This window comes from Ipomoea triloba, chromosome 11 (genome assembly GCF_003576645.1).
Source record: "Ipomoea triloba cultivar NCNSP0323 chromosome 11, ASM357664v1".
Lineage (NCBI taxonomy): Eukaryota > Viridiplantae > Streptophyta > Magnoliopsida > Solanales > Convolvulaceae > Ipomoea > Ipomoea triloba.
In genome coordinates, this window is record NC_044926.1 from 10,316,084 (window position 1) to 10,331,988 (window position 15,905).

A 15,905-nucleotide genomic window follows, 5' to 3' on the forward strand; every position below is an offset into this window, starting at 1 on the left:
TTTGCCTAAAAAATTGTTTAAAGAAATAAAAGAAGATTGGCCCAAAATTTTGCAACAAAAAAAGGCCCAAAAATGCCTCAGAAATTGGCCCCAAATTAAAACAATAGTATTCAGAAATATTAATTTTATTATTATTAATAATACATAAGGGCATATAGGTCTTTATACTCATTATTCACATACTCTTCCCCACTAACCAAACAACAGAATTTATCTTCCCAACAACTTCTTTTCCACCAACCAAACAACATAATTTATCTTCCTTATACTACTTTTCCACGGAATTTCACTTCAACTTCCATTCAAATATTTTCCGCGAACCAAACGAGCCCTAATTGTTCAGTTAAAGCCTGCAGACAAACCCTCAAGGATCGAGAATAAATTAGATTTCAACACAAACATTACAATCCATGAGCATACTCACATCCCCAATTTACAAACAGGTTAAAATGTTCAACAATAACTTAAGACTCAATAACCTTTGTTTCTTCATATTCATTCATACAGTACATATATAATGATTAAAAACAACACCGCTCATATCCATTTCTGGTCAAATATTATCAACCTAGAAAAATGAAAATCCGATATATCTAAGCCCTAAGACATACATAATTACAGATCTCGCACCGCATTACAGGTCCAACTGAAGTACATTATCTCAATAAAATAAAGGTGTACAAACTTAAATGAGATAAATGTCTGAAAGCAAAAGAATTCATTAAAACTGAATACTGAATGTATATATACAAATTACAAAGTGGACGAAAGTCCAATTTCTTTAACGATGTCGAAAGTCCAATTACAAAGTAACTATATTCCATGACTAGTTTTATAACTTAACTTAAGCACTACCTCTAATGCTAAGAGCTTGGAGTTGACACGTCTGTCACTCCCACTCATCAAAATAGCCAAAAGATAGTTTAGTCATAGAAGCATTCCAACAACTTAGACAATAAACTAAAATTCTAAGTCTATAAATGTGGAATTTTAAATATACACCATAACTTCCCAAATAACTTCAAGGTCCATTATGAGCTGAACATTATGAGTCTTACTTTTATGTCTTGCAAAATTGTCTTGAGCCTTACAAAACAAAATGGCCCAGGATCAATTTTTGAAGAAACTAAAGACTCTATTAAATTGCTAAAGACTTTATTTAAATAACAGTGTATCACAAGTTAAGTGTTTTTGTTCTAATAAACTCCTTAATATTGTTACAACATTTTCATAAATATGTTGTACGACCAAATGTTCAATAATTTGAACTTATGAGTTTATATGAACAAATACAAAATTAATACTTGCGGAATCTCTTAATGGAGCATCTTAATGATCTTTTTCTAAATGATCACTCCCACTGATTAAAATATTCAATTAATGATATACGTACTCAAAATTGATTTAACCAACTAAATAATGAAGATATAATTCCCCACCATTAGTTGGGCATACTAAATAATCAATATTTGGTTCCAATCCAACTAAAGTAATAACGAATGAGGACATAACTCCCCACCATAGTTGGACATACTAAAATAATAAAATACACTTTTCAAAACCAAGTTGGAATTTGGCTCGAATATGTATATTTTATTCTTAGAAACCAAAAGAGGTATATTGAATATATCACGTAACTTACTACAGTTAGTCCAAATAACCGAGCAAGATTCGCGAAATAATTAATAAAAGTGGTTAAATTTTGGGAAGTAACTAAATACATGTTTTGCCAATGCAAACCATGAAAACTTAGAAGTATAATTGAACTAAATTTATAAATTCTAAGATTGTGATAAAATTATTATCTAATGGATTGAGGGATTTATTGACATAAAACTTGCCTGTAGGCTAAAGTTTTATTTCTATTAAATTCAATTAAAACCCTTATGATAAAATTTCATCTCAATTATTAAATGGACAGAAGAATCTAGAGACATAAAACTTGTCTGTGGGCTAAAGTTTTACTCAATTAGATCCAACTGAAATTTTATGATGAAACAATTATAAAATGAGTTGAAGAATCAAGTGATATATGTCTTGCCTGTAGGCTAAAGTTTTAATCAACGAGATTCATTACAACTATTATGATAAACTTAAGAAATCATGTTCTTTTTCTTAATCCCTGTGGGTAATTAAGAAATATGATCTAAAGTTTGCATCATAAAATTAAACTTTATGATAGATATTGAAATTATTTACAAATAACCATAAAATAAAATTTATTTATTTCTATCATTACTGATAAAACTACTAAACTACATTCCGATACATAATTGCCTGTGGGCTAAATTATGATCATAGTCTAATATTTAAACCTAATTAATAATACAAATATAACGAAATTGTCTGTGGGCTAAATTCCATCATATTAAATACAATTAATCACAGATGATTTATCTAAAACTTTATGTGATCAAGATAAACTGCTCAATATATAATTTTAATTGATTAAAGGATGTTGTGGCTACTCCCCAACCAAATTAAAAATTATAAGATCACTAGACAATTATCAATTCATTGCCTAACCTTTATGTGATTCAAACTTAAGAGAAATCAGTAAATTAAAGATGCTATTGCTATTCTTTAATGAACTGAAATCAAATCACATGGGCAAGGAATAAATAAATAAATAAAAAAATTTAACAAACAAATTATACCATATCGTGATGGGAAAATCCAAATATATGATATTTAAGGGGACTAGTGGCACTAGATGTTCTTAAGTCTTGGCCATAGAACTAGTATGCCTCCTCAATTCATATGCACTCAATGTATAATTGTTTGGGGGTATAAACCTAAAAAAATTGTAGGGTATACACCAAAATTACATGGTTCACCTATGATTAAAGCTTAAATGGGTGAACTAAATCAACGGTCCAAAAGTACTAAGTTCAAGCACTACCGTAACTAAAGTTTATGCATAAGTCCAACTTAATTAGGAACTAATATAATTCTATCCTAAATTTATGCATTGCTAAAGACATAATAGTAAAAAATATTTTGCATAACAAAATATTATGCGTTAGACAAATTAATATGCATAAAATTAGACATTTAGCTCATATATTCTAAACAAATCGCATAACTTAAGACAATTTTTAATATGAGCTTTCAATCATAAACATAATATTCAAATTCTAATGAGACCAAACCAAAGAGACCCAAATATTTGAATAGTAAAGTAATGTTAAAACCACTAACTGTAGAAACATTCTCGGATATAATTTTGATTTTGAAACTTAATAAAATTTAAAGTCCGAAAAATGCCAAGAATATTTTCTTGACTGGAACATTGTCACATAAACGTAATTTGAAACAATTCAGGATTTATAACTGAATACCATATGGTTTCATTAATTAAAATATTTGATGGTAATAATCAACATTATAACTACCATTAATATTTAACAATGACAACCAAATTATGGTAAGACACATTCTTAATGTTTCCATATTTGTAAAGATACCATATGTGACTAGTCCAAATAAGCGGTTAACTTAAGGCTTGGTGAGGATTTTTAAGACACATAATAGAGAGAGATGGTAACTAAAGTACATAATATTACCAAAACTGAATGGTGGAAACGGAATGGGTACGGTTTGGGTAAGGTTTATCCACCCTTAATGACAAAACTACCAAGCTATATGCCGATGCATAATCCCAGTGGGCAAATTATGATCATAGTTTAGTATTTTATCCTAATTAACCCTTTAAATATAACAAAATTATCTGTGGGCTAAATTTCGTTATATAAAGCAGAGTTAACTACAAGGTTTCTTGCCTAAACTTTATGTGATTAATCCTTAATATGCAGTTTAAGTAAATTAAAGATGCTGTGGCTACTCTTTAATTGACCAAAACTGAACATAATCACAATGACAAGGGTATTTAAAGCCTAATCAAACAAATTAAACCAAAACATGATAGACAATCCTTAGGTATACTCCCAGGAAAGTTGGTTGGTGCTAAGGCTCCATTAAAACCAACTCTTTAGACAGAGTAGCGTCGCAAGGGGACTAGTAGCAATATGGCGGTTTTAGCCAGCAAGGCGTTTTAAGCCAGGGCCAGGGAACTAGTATTCCTCTCCAAGAAACTTCCCTAAATCATGTGTTCTCATATTTGAAGTAAAATCGTTTGGTTGATCTAAGAATATAGATTCACCTAAGGATAAGGCTTTAAATAGGGTAAAACTATGAAAAGTTTTATGTACTTTAGGTGCTTTGAAATCCTTTAAAAAAAATAGGATGAACGGAGTAATAACTGAAAAAGTAAGAATATGCATAATCTATTCTTAAAAGGCACTAAATTCACCTAAAAGGTACTAAAACATGCACAATAAGCATATAATTTAGTCCTAAAAGGCTCTAAATTCAATCTTAATGAACATGCTTTTCTAAAGACATAATTATAATAATCAAATAATTATTGCAATAAAACATATAAAGCATGTTCAGAAATATGCATATCAATTACTCATACTCCATAAATAAATAAATATTTAAATTACAACACTGAATACAATTTAAACTGAAAATTTAATATTAAAATTAAAATTCAAACAAATTTATAACTTAATAATTTGATTATGAATTTAATGCCAAAATTGAAAGAAAACTAAATGGCATTAATATTCCAAAAAGAAACAATTATCATGCATTTACCACTTGTCAAAATTAATATACAATATTAAATATGGTAATATTAATATGGCAATATTTAAACCAAACAATTACCAATTACCAAAATTAATATGTATTATTACTATATATTTACCATTTGCCAAAAAAATAATATACAAATTAATTAAGGTAATATAAATATGACAATACTAAACTAAATAATCACCATACCAAAATTACTATGTAATTATTAATTAATATGTAATCATTAAATATGGTAAATAAAATATGTGATAAAATAAAAGTAATTGCATTTGGAGATAATTCAGCGTATATCGTAGGCTTACCATCCAATCGTCCGTCTCCTTCCAATGTATCGCCGGTAAACCAGCGCTTATCGTCGCCAGAGAAGCATGGAAAAAACAGCGAACGCACGGCCTGAAGGAGGGAAGAGGGTGACCGCAGGACACCGCCGCCGTCTTCATCGCGACGCCACAACCGGCCAATTGTCGCCGTCGTCGCACGGACGTCACCAGAACTAGCGCCTTGGATCGAACAGCAGCGGCGAGAACAGCGGAAAACTAGCACAACACCAAAACGACCAAGGCCGAACTTCGTATCGCCTCCCCGCGCCGCCAGAAAACTAGCGACACGCCGACGGCCTCGCTGCAACCCCAAAGCCTGCCGTCATCCTCGCCTCAGCCGCTTCGCGAAACAACCGGCAACAATGGCGGTCGCCACGAACCAACGCCGCCGTCGTTTGTCTGCCTCAACCGCCGGCCGAAGTCTTCCCCTTGCGTCGCCGTCAACCCTCCGCAATCACCGGAAAAACTCCAATCCGGCGATCGGAAAGGCCAGGACCGCCGGCGAACAAATAACAGGGGAAGGAAAAAAAAATGCGAAGCAGCGGGAGAAAAAAAAAACGTAGCAAACAGCAATAAAAAAAATACTATTTTTTTTAATCCAATTGATTTTGACAAATATATATTCCAAATTGAATGAATTCTTAATGTAATTTTTATTTTGTTTGTTGTTTCTTTTATGCAGAATACACAGATTCCGAACAAACAAAACAAAAAAAATTACAAACTGAAAAATATATATATACTGAATGCGGAAAAAAAAAAATTTAGTAGTTCACACCAATTGCATATAGATATCCACATAATAATATAATATATGCAATCAAAACATTAAGGCTACGCAGAGATAAATCAGGCTCTTGATACCAACTGTAAGCATATAAATCACGTAATAACATAATAACATAAACACGTGATATACGGATCTATTAAAATATTAACCTCCAGCCATAGCTTCCAATTGAAGAAGGTTGTGTAATCACGGGACTGCTGCAACAGAGTAACAGTACTGTTTCTCTCACTTTCTCAACCCTCTCTTGATGGTGTATGAGGAATGAATCGTTAAGCAGTGAGACGACCAAAAGACTTTATTTATACTATCCATATGCCATCAATATGGTAATGTATCCTTTCCCTAATTACTCTTACAATCAGCATTAGTTATTTACCTTAATTAACTAATGATTATATGGAAGTAATGCACCAAAATAATATATTACCTTTATTATTATAATAATGTAATAGTGGTAAGTGTTACACTTCGAACTTGGAACGAGCATGAAGAAATTCACGATACTTCTTTATCTTTTGAGTTGTTCTGCCGGATCGGTCGCTCAAGATCTTTGGTTTTTACCCGGACCCGATGAAAAAAAAATGGGATCACTTCCTATGGACTCGTTGAGAATGATTCTGATCTAGTTCATGGCCTATTAAAAGTAGAAGGCGCTCTGGTGGGATCTTCGCGGACAGAAAAAAATTGCAGTCAGTTTGATAATGATCGAGTGACATTGCTTCTTCGGCCCGAACCGAGGAATCCCTTAGATATGATGCAAAACGGATCTTGTTCTATCCTTGATCAGATATTTCTCTATGAAAAATACGAATCGGAGTTTGAAGAAGGCGCCCTTGACCCTAACCTTGACCCGCAACAGATAGAGGAGGATTTATTCAATCACATAGTTTGGGCTCCTAGAATATGGCGCCCTTGGGGCTTTCTTTGTATCGAAAGGCCCAATGAATTGGGATTTTCCTATTGGTCCAGGTCATTTCGGGGCAAGCGGATCTTTTATGATAAAGAGGATGAGCTTCAAGAGAATGATTCGGAGTTCTTGCAGAGTGGAACCATGCAGTACAAGACACGAGATAGATCTTCCAAAGAACAAGGCTTTTTTCGAATAAGCCAATTCATTTGGGACCCCGCAGATCCACTCTTTTTCCTATTCAAAGATCGGTCCCCTGGCTCTGTGTTTTCACGTCGAGAATTATTTGCAGATGAAGAGATGTCAAAGGGGCTTCTTACTGCCCAAACTTACCAAACTGATGAGCCTTCTACATCTAGATCTAAATCTACACGCTGGTTTATCAAGAATACGCAAGAAAAGCACTTCGAATTGTTGATTAATCGTCAGAGATGGCTTAGAACCAATAGTTCATTATCTAATGGATCTTTCCGTTCTAATACTCTATCCGAGAGTTATCAGTATTTATCAAATCTGTTCCTATCTAACGGAACACTATTTGATCAAATGACAAAGACTTTGTTGAGAAAAAGATGGCTTTTCCCGGATGAAATGAAAATTGGATTCATGTAACAGGAGAAAGATTTCCCATTCCTTAGCCGGAAAGATATGTGGCCATGAAAGAGGGATTAAGTGGAACAGAATTGACTGGGTTATGGGCGGGCATTTTACCAGAGGTTTCTAATCTACCCTTGTGTGATTCCTGTTGAAGCATATACTCGGGGGGTGGGTGCAGGGCGGACGATTTTCAATTTGAAAGCAGACTCCCCATTCATTAGATAGAGGAGATCACCAAGATTTCGCGATCCGCTGCCGAATTTCTTCCAAGAGCTCGGATCGATCGAATCGGTATATCAATACCGATTCGATCCGAGCTCTCTTATTGAATTGCTCATTCAATGAGCATTCTCAATATTATGCCTTGAAGAGGACTCGAACCTCCACGCTCTTTAGCACGAGATTTTGAGTCTCGCGTGTCTACCATTTCACCACCAAGGCATCTTGAAAGTGAATCGTATTCCATGAATATGATATCTATCTAGTGTAATGTATGGAATATATGACAAAGGTGGAGTCTTTCTATAGATCGGTCATGTCATATATCATATATATATCTTTGGAAACCCTCTAACAGAGGGACACATATTATGGAGGAATAAGGATAAATCCTAGGGATTCAAATAAATTAAATGCAATCAAGGTTGTGATTGTATCACATATTATGGAGGAATAAGGATAAATGCTAGGGATTCAAATAAATTAAATGCAATCAAGGTTGTGATTGTATCCAAAATAATGTAAGATTCTAATCATAAATAATAAGAGAGAATAAAGAAGAGAGCAAAGGAATTGAGAGGTATTTTAATTTTGGAAGCTATGATTGTAATTAATATAGTTAACTTATTAGATGAAGATATACACAATAATAAATTGTAGGCTCACAAGGAAATATAAAAACAGGAGTCGTCTTCATCTACGTATATACACACTATTAGAAAAATCCTTAGTTGCAATTGAATGAAACTTTGCAACGGAAAAAAAAAAAAAATTTCCATTGCAATTTTGGCACCAAAAAATGGAGGAAAAAATGTTTTTGCAATGGAAATCGCAATGAAAACCCATATGAGTTGCAATTTTTGCAATTGAATTTGCTACGACTGTCAATTTCGTTGCAAAATTTTAAAATTTACAAAATTAAAGGGTTTTGCAACTATATTTGCAACGAAACACAATATCATTGTAAAAATTGCGATGCAACGAAATACCTTACAACAAAAATTTGCAACGGAATCCATTTTTCTTGCAATTTTTTTAAAATTAATTATTTTGCAACGATGTTTGCAACAAAATAAAATTTGCAACAAAATAAAATTTCATTGCAAAAATTGAATTGCAACCAAAAAATTGCAAGGAAAAACTACAATAGAAAGAATTTCCATTGCAATTATTGTTCAATTAATTAATTTGCAATGAGATTTATAATGGAGTAAATATCATTGCAACAAGAATAAGTTGCAATGAAAAATTGCAACGAAATAAAATCTGGTTGCAGTTTTTTAATAGGAATAATGGTCAAATATGTAATCGAACTACACATGAAATTGCAATTTGGCTATTCAATTTTTTAAAAAAAAAAATTATAATTTGATCTTTGAACAACTCAAAATCATGTAATTTTATTAATTTTTAATAGGAATAAGGGTCAAATAAGTCATAATTTTTTTCTTTCAATGATTGGGTATCATAATATTTAGAAATATATATTTAAATAGAACAATTTTAAATAAATCAAACAAAATTAATTAAAGAAAAATTAAAAATAATGGTTTTAGTACTAGAATTCAAGACTAAATCTATGCACAAATTAAGTTAAAGTAAAACTGAATTATCACATTGAGTTGTAAACAACTCTTATTCTAGATTTAATTATTTTCTTATTTTATATTTTTCCAACCCCCCTTAGATATATATTTTTGTCCTAAATTGTTATAAGATTAGAAAATTAATATATACATGTTGTCATTTCCCGCTCATTTTAATAAAGAATATTTAAATTAAGAGTTAATTCTATTTTTAGATTTATAGGTGACAGTCCACTTTTAGTCTTTTTTTTTATTAGAGCATCCACATTTGGTCCTAGTATTATTGTGGCATGACTATTTTTTGTCCCTCGTCAACAAAATCATTGAAATATCGTTATATACAAAGGCATTTCGATCATTTTTTTTATACAAATTGAGTTGACCCTACTATATTTGCATGTTTTTTTTTTTTGAAAAAAATTCATAATTGAAGATCGAAATGTCTTCGTATTTAACAACATTAGAATTGCTTTGCTAATAAAGGACCAATAATGGTCATGCCACAATAATACTAGGACCAAATGTGAATATTTTAATAAAAGAGGACTAAAAATGGACTACCACCTATAAATCTAGGGCCAAAAATGGAATTAACTCTTTATTTAAATTTTGAAATCAGTCAACATAAGGTTACAATACTTAACAAAATTAAATCATATTTAAGTGAATACCATAAATTCGGTACATGCATATATATAAAGCTTTAAAAAAAATCTTTACAAGTAAGAATAATCTTTCGAGATAAATACTTGATCAAGAGTTTGGGCAGCGGAAAGATAGAATTGAATGCTTTTTAGGATTATATTTACTTTGCACGGATTTGTTGTTATGAAAATGTTAGGCTTGGGTGAAGTATGCAATGCAGCAAGCAATAAAATAGTAAGCAAAAGAGAGAGAGAGAAAGAGTTTTTATAGTGGTTCGGCAGTTAACGAAGCCTACTCCACTCTTCTTCACAACTGGTGAAGGTTTGCACTATTATCTCCTTTGATAGCACAACTCGATCCCAACGTGCTCCTTGATCACAAAGCCACGCAATCACATCGTTTGTAGGTTTTTCAACTCCTCCTTGAGTTTACTCCTCTTTCTACTTATCTCCAAGTAGAGGTTGGTTGGTAGATGGTTGAACTTTTCTCCAACTTGAAATCTTGACTTTAAAATCTTGATCAACACTTGTAGCTTGCCAAAGAGTTCTTTACAACACTAGATTTGAATTAAGCTTTTGAATACTTGCACACTAATAGCTTTGAAAGAGTTTGCAATAGTTCGCATGAACCAACAACTCCAAATGAATGAGAGCATGGGTATATATAGGTGAGATTTATGAGTCCGTTGGAGGGAAGTCAAAATTCAAAACCTATTGTCCAGTGTGCAATATCCATTGGATAATTTCGAAACATGTAGATGTCAGTACTTTTTATAGTCGTTTGTCTACTTTGTGTTCAGACATCTGTCTTCTGTCTCACACAAAAGGACATGGCATTTAATGCTCATTGGGATTGTTTCCTAGAATTTGTTTGTCAATGATCATCCACAAAATCAAGGCTATGGACAAGACAAACTTTCAGAGAATGTCTTTAGGCTTGTCCTTATAACTACTTGTGCCTTGACTGCTCACAAGAATGATTGTCTTTATCATTCTTTCATGATTTTCACGAATGATTTATCTTTATCATTCGACCTTCATAATCTTGACCCTTCCAGAGTCTTCTTGGTTTTCATCAGCAAGTATTCGGCCTTTAGTTCTTCTAAGTCTTCGACCATAAGTGTTCCTCGTATTTGGTCATGAACTCCCAAATAACTTCCCATAACTTCCCAAATAACTTTAAGGTCCACTTTATAATTAACTGAATATTATGAGTCTTACTTTTATGTCTTGCAAAATTGACTTGAGCTTTATAAATCATAATGGCCCAGGATCAATTTTGAAGAAACTAAAGACTCTATTAAATGCTAAAGAATTTATTTAAATAACAGTGTATCACAAGTTAAATGTTTTGTTCTAATAAACTCCTTAATATTGTTACAACATTTTCATAAATATGTTGCACAACCAAATGTTCAATAATTTGAACTTATGAATATATGTGAATAAATACAAGATTGATACTTGTGGAATCTCTTAATGGAGCATCTTAATGATCTTTTTCTAAATGATCACTCCCACTGATTAAAATATTTCTCAGCAGAATTAATGATATACGTACTCACAATTGATTTGACCAACTAAATAATGAAGATATTATTTCCCACCATTAGTTGGGCATACTAAATAATCAATATTTGGTTTCAATCCAACTAAAGTAATAACTAATGAGGACATAACTCCCCACCATAGTTGGACATACTAAAATAATGAAATACACTTTTCAAAACCAAGTTGGAATTTGGCTCGAAGAGGTACATTTTATTCTTACAAACCAAAAGAGGTATATCGAATATATCACGTAACTTACTACAGTTAGTCCAAATAACCGAGCAAGATTCGCGAAATAATTAATAAAAGTGGTTAAATTTTGGGAAGTAACTAAATACATGTTTTGCCAATGCAAATCATAAAAACTTAGAAGTATGAATTCTAAGAAATTGTGATAAAATTATTATCTAATGGGTGAGGGATTTATTGACATAAAACTTGCCTGTAGGCTAAAGTTTTAATTCTATTAAATCCAATTAAAACCCTTATGATAATATTTCATCTCAATTATTAAATTTACAGAAGAATTTAGAGACATAAAACTTGCCTGTGGGCTAAAGTTTTACTCAATTAGATCCAACTGAAATTTTATGATGAAACAACTATCAAATGAGTTAAAGAATCAAGCGATATAAGACTTACCTGTAGGCTAAAGTTTTAATCAACGAGATTCATTATAACTATTATGATAAAACTTAAGAAATCATGTTCCTTTTCTTAATCCCTGTTGGTAAATTATTAAGAAATATGATCTAAAGTTTGCATCATAAATTAAACTTTATGATAGAGATGGAAATTATTTACAAATAACCATAAAATAAATAAATTTATTTATTTCTATCATTACTGATAAAACTTCTAAACTACATTCTGATACATAATTGCCTGTGGGCTAAATTATGATCATAGTCCAGTATTTAATCCTAATTAATCATACAAATATAACGAAATTGCTTGTGTGCTAAATTCCATCATATTAAATACAATTAATCACAAATGATTTGTCTAAAATTTTATGTGATCAAAATAAACCGCTCAATATATAATTTTAATTGATTAAAGGATGTTGTGGCTACTCCCCAACCAAATTAAAAATTATAAGGTCACTAGACAATTATCAATTCATTGCCTAACCTTTATGTGATTCAAACTTAAGAGAAATCAGTAAATTAAAGATGCTATGACTATTCTTTAATGAACTGAAATCAAATCACATTGGCAAGGAATAAAAAAAATATTTTTAACAAACAAATTATACCAGATCGTGATGGGAAAATCCAAATATATGATATTTAAGGGGACTAGTGGCACTAGATGTTCTTAAGTCATGGCCATAAAACTAGTATGTCTCCTCAATTCATATGCATTCAATGTATAACTGTTTCGGGTTATAAACCTAAAAAAAAAAATTGTAGGGTATACACCAAAATTACATGGTTCACCTATGTTTGAAGCTTAAATGGGTGAACTAAATTAACGGTCCAAATGTACTAAGTTCAGGCACTACCGTAGTTTATGCATAAGTCCAACTTAATTAGAAACTAATATAATTCCATCCTAAATTTATGCATTGCTAAAGGCATAATAAAAAATTTTGCATAACAAAATATTATGCGTTGGACAAATTAATATGCATAAAAGTAGGCATTTAACTCATATATTCTAAACAAATCGCATAACTTAGACAATTTTAAATATGAGCTTTCAAAGCATAAACTTAATATTCAAACTCTAATGAGTCCAAACCAAAGAGACCCAAATTTTTGAATAGTAAAGTAATAAATATATACTTTGAAATTTCAAACTTTAAGCCCATTAAAATGTTTTAATACATAAAGATCAAATTTATGAGAAATAGACCGAATTTACAAATTCCAACAATATCTAACCAAAAGTATATATTGTCATTTGTAAATCAAACTCTCACAAACCCTAATTGCATAATTAATCCTAATAATATGCATTTAATGTGATCAAATTCATGAAACAATCTAAAGAGTATAAATTAACTATAAAGTACGAATTTACACTAAATATTCTTTATTCATACTTAATCAATTATGGGCCTAACGTACTAAAATCATAATTCAAAGAACTTAAAAAATTATGGAATTAGTGGCAAAAAGCCAGTTGCCTTAACAAATATGTTTTTCCAAAATTACTAAATTAATTCTTCATAACCCAATTAATATTATTATCATTAAATAGGAGACTAAATATAGATAAACAATAGTTAAAACCACTAACTGTAGAAACATTCTCGGATATAATTTTGAAACTTAATAAAATTTAAAGTCCGAAAAATGCCTGGAATATTGTCACATAAACTTAATTGGAAACAATTCAGAATTTATAACTGAATACCATATTAACATTAATGGTTTCATTAATTAAAATATTTGATGGTAATAATCAACATTATAACCACCATTAATATTTAACAATGACAACCAAATTATGGTAAAACACCTTTTTAATGTTTCCATATTTGTAAAGATAACATATGTGACTAGTCCAAATCAGCGGTTAACTTAAGGCTTGGTGAGGATTTTTAAGGCACATAATAGAGAAAGAGTAACTGAAGTACATAATATCACCAAAACTGAATGGTGGAAACGGAATAGATACGGTTTGGGTAAGGTTTATCCACCCTTAATGACAAAACTACCAAGCTATATGCCGATGCATAATCCCAGTGGGCAAATTATGATCATAGTTTAGTATTTTATCCTAATTAACCTTTTAAATATAACAAAATTGCCTGTGGGCTAAATTTCGTTATATAACGCAGAGTTAACTACAAGGTTTCTTGCCTAAACTTTATGTGATTAATCCTTAATATGTAATTTAAGTAAATTAAAGATGCTATAGCTACTCTTTAATTGACCAAAACTGAACATAATCACAATGACAAGGTATTTAAAGCCTAATCAAACAAATTAGACCAAAACATGATTGACAATCCTTAGGTATACTCCCAGGAAAGTTGGTTGGTGCTAAGGCTCCATTAAAAACCAACTCCTTAGACAGAGTAGCGTCGCAAGGGGACTAGTAGCAATATGGCGGTTTTAGCCAGCAAGGCGTTTTAAGCCAGGGCCAGGGAACTAGTATTCCTCCCCAAGAAACTTCCCTAAATCATGTGTTCTCATATTTGAAGTAAAATCGTTTGGTTGATCTATATAAATGTAGATTCACCTAAGAGGCTTTAAATAGGGTAGTACTATGAATAGTTTTATGTACTTTATGTGCTTTGAAATCCTCCAAAAGAAGTGGAGTATTGACCGAAAGAGTAAGAATATGCATAATCTATTCTTAAAGGCACTAAATTCACCTAAAAGGTACTAAATCATGCATAATAGGCAATTAATTCAGTCCTAAAAGGCTCTAAATTCAATCTTAATAAACATGCTTTTCTAAAGGCATAATTATAACAATCAAATAATATAATTAGTGCAATAAAAAAAAACATATATAGCATGCTCAGATTATGCATATTACGAACTCAAACTCCACAATTAAATATTTAAATTGTAAAACTGAATACAATTTAAACCGAATATTTAATATTAAAATTAAAAAATCAAACAAATTAAAACTTAATAATTTGTTCAAAATTGAATAATAATTTATTTATGAATTTAATGCCAAAATTAAGAAGAGACTAAAAGGGCATTAATATTCCAAAATAATGAGCAATTACCATACATTTACCATTGCCAAATAAATAATATACAAATTAATTAAAGTAATATTAATATGGCAATATTAAACCAAATAATTGTCATTTATCAAAATTAATATGTATAATATTACTATATATTTACCATTTGTCAAAATTAATATATAATGTTAATTGAGGTCATATTAATATGGTAATATTAAATCTAATATAATTACCATACCACAATTAACATATAATTATGAAATAATGCAAATAAATATATATGGCAAATAAAAAAAAAATAATTGCATTTAATTTAAAATTAGAAATCAGCGTACCAATCACCTCCCTTCTTCGTCCAAAAGAGTCGCCGGAAAACAGCGTCATTGCCGACAGGAGAACGTACGCGAGGAACAGACAGAGAAACGTCAGTCAACGGCAACCATCGCCGTCTCACCTGGTTGCAGCGGCAACGTCCGTTGCCTGAAGGAGGAGAGGAAGCCGAACGGCACCGGGAGCTCAGCCTCGCCGCCGCCGATTCTCCTCTTCGCAGTGTCATCATCCATCGCCGTCGATGAAGAAGCAAGGAATAAGCAGCAGCAGCCGCCTGAAGGAGTGGAGATGCAGCGAGTTTGCCGGGAAGAACGCAGCTTGGCCGCCGCCGCATCTCCTCTGTTCGCAACGCCAACAACCATACTGCATCACTGCTCCGCCGATTGAGTGAACAACGTCACCAGAAAATCACGCGCCACCGCCGACGGCCTTCCGGAGAGGAGCAGCGCCTTCTGACGAAGCTACGAGGAGCACAGCCAATAGCGAACGTAGCTGGCGCCAACTGCCCTCAGCCGCGACATAATAATAATAATAATATTATTATTATTATTATTATTATTAATGCTGAAATTGAATCAATAATTCAAAACACAATCAAAATAATAATAATAATAATTCTAGCCATCTTAAAT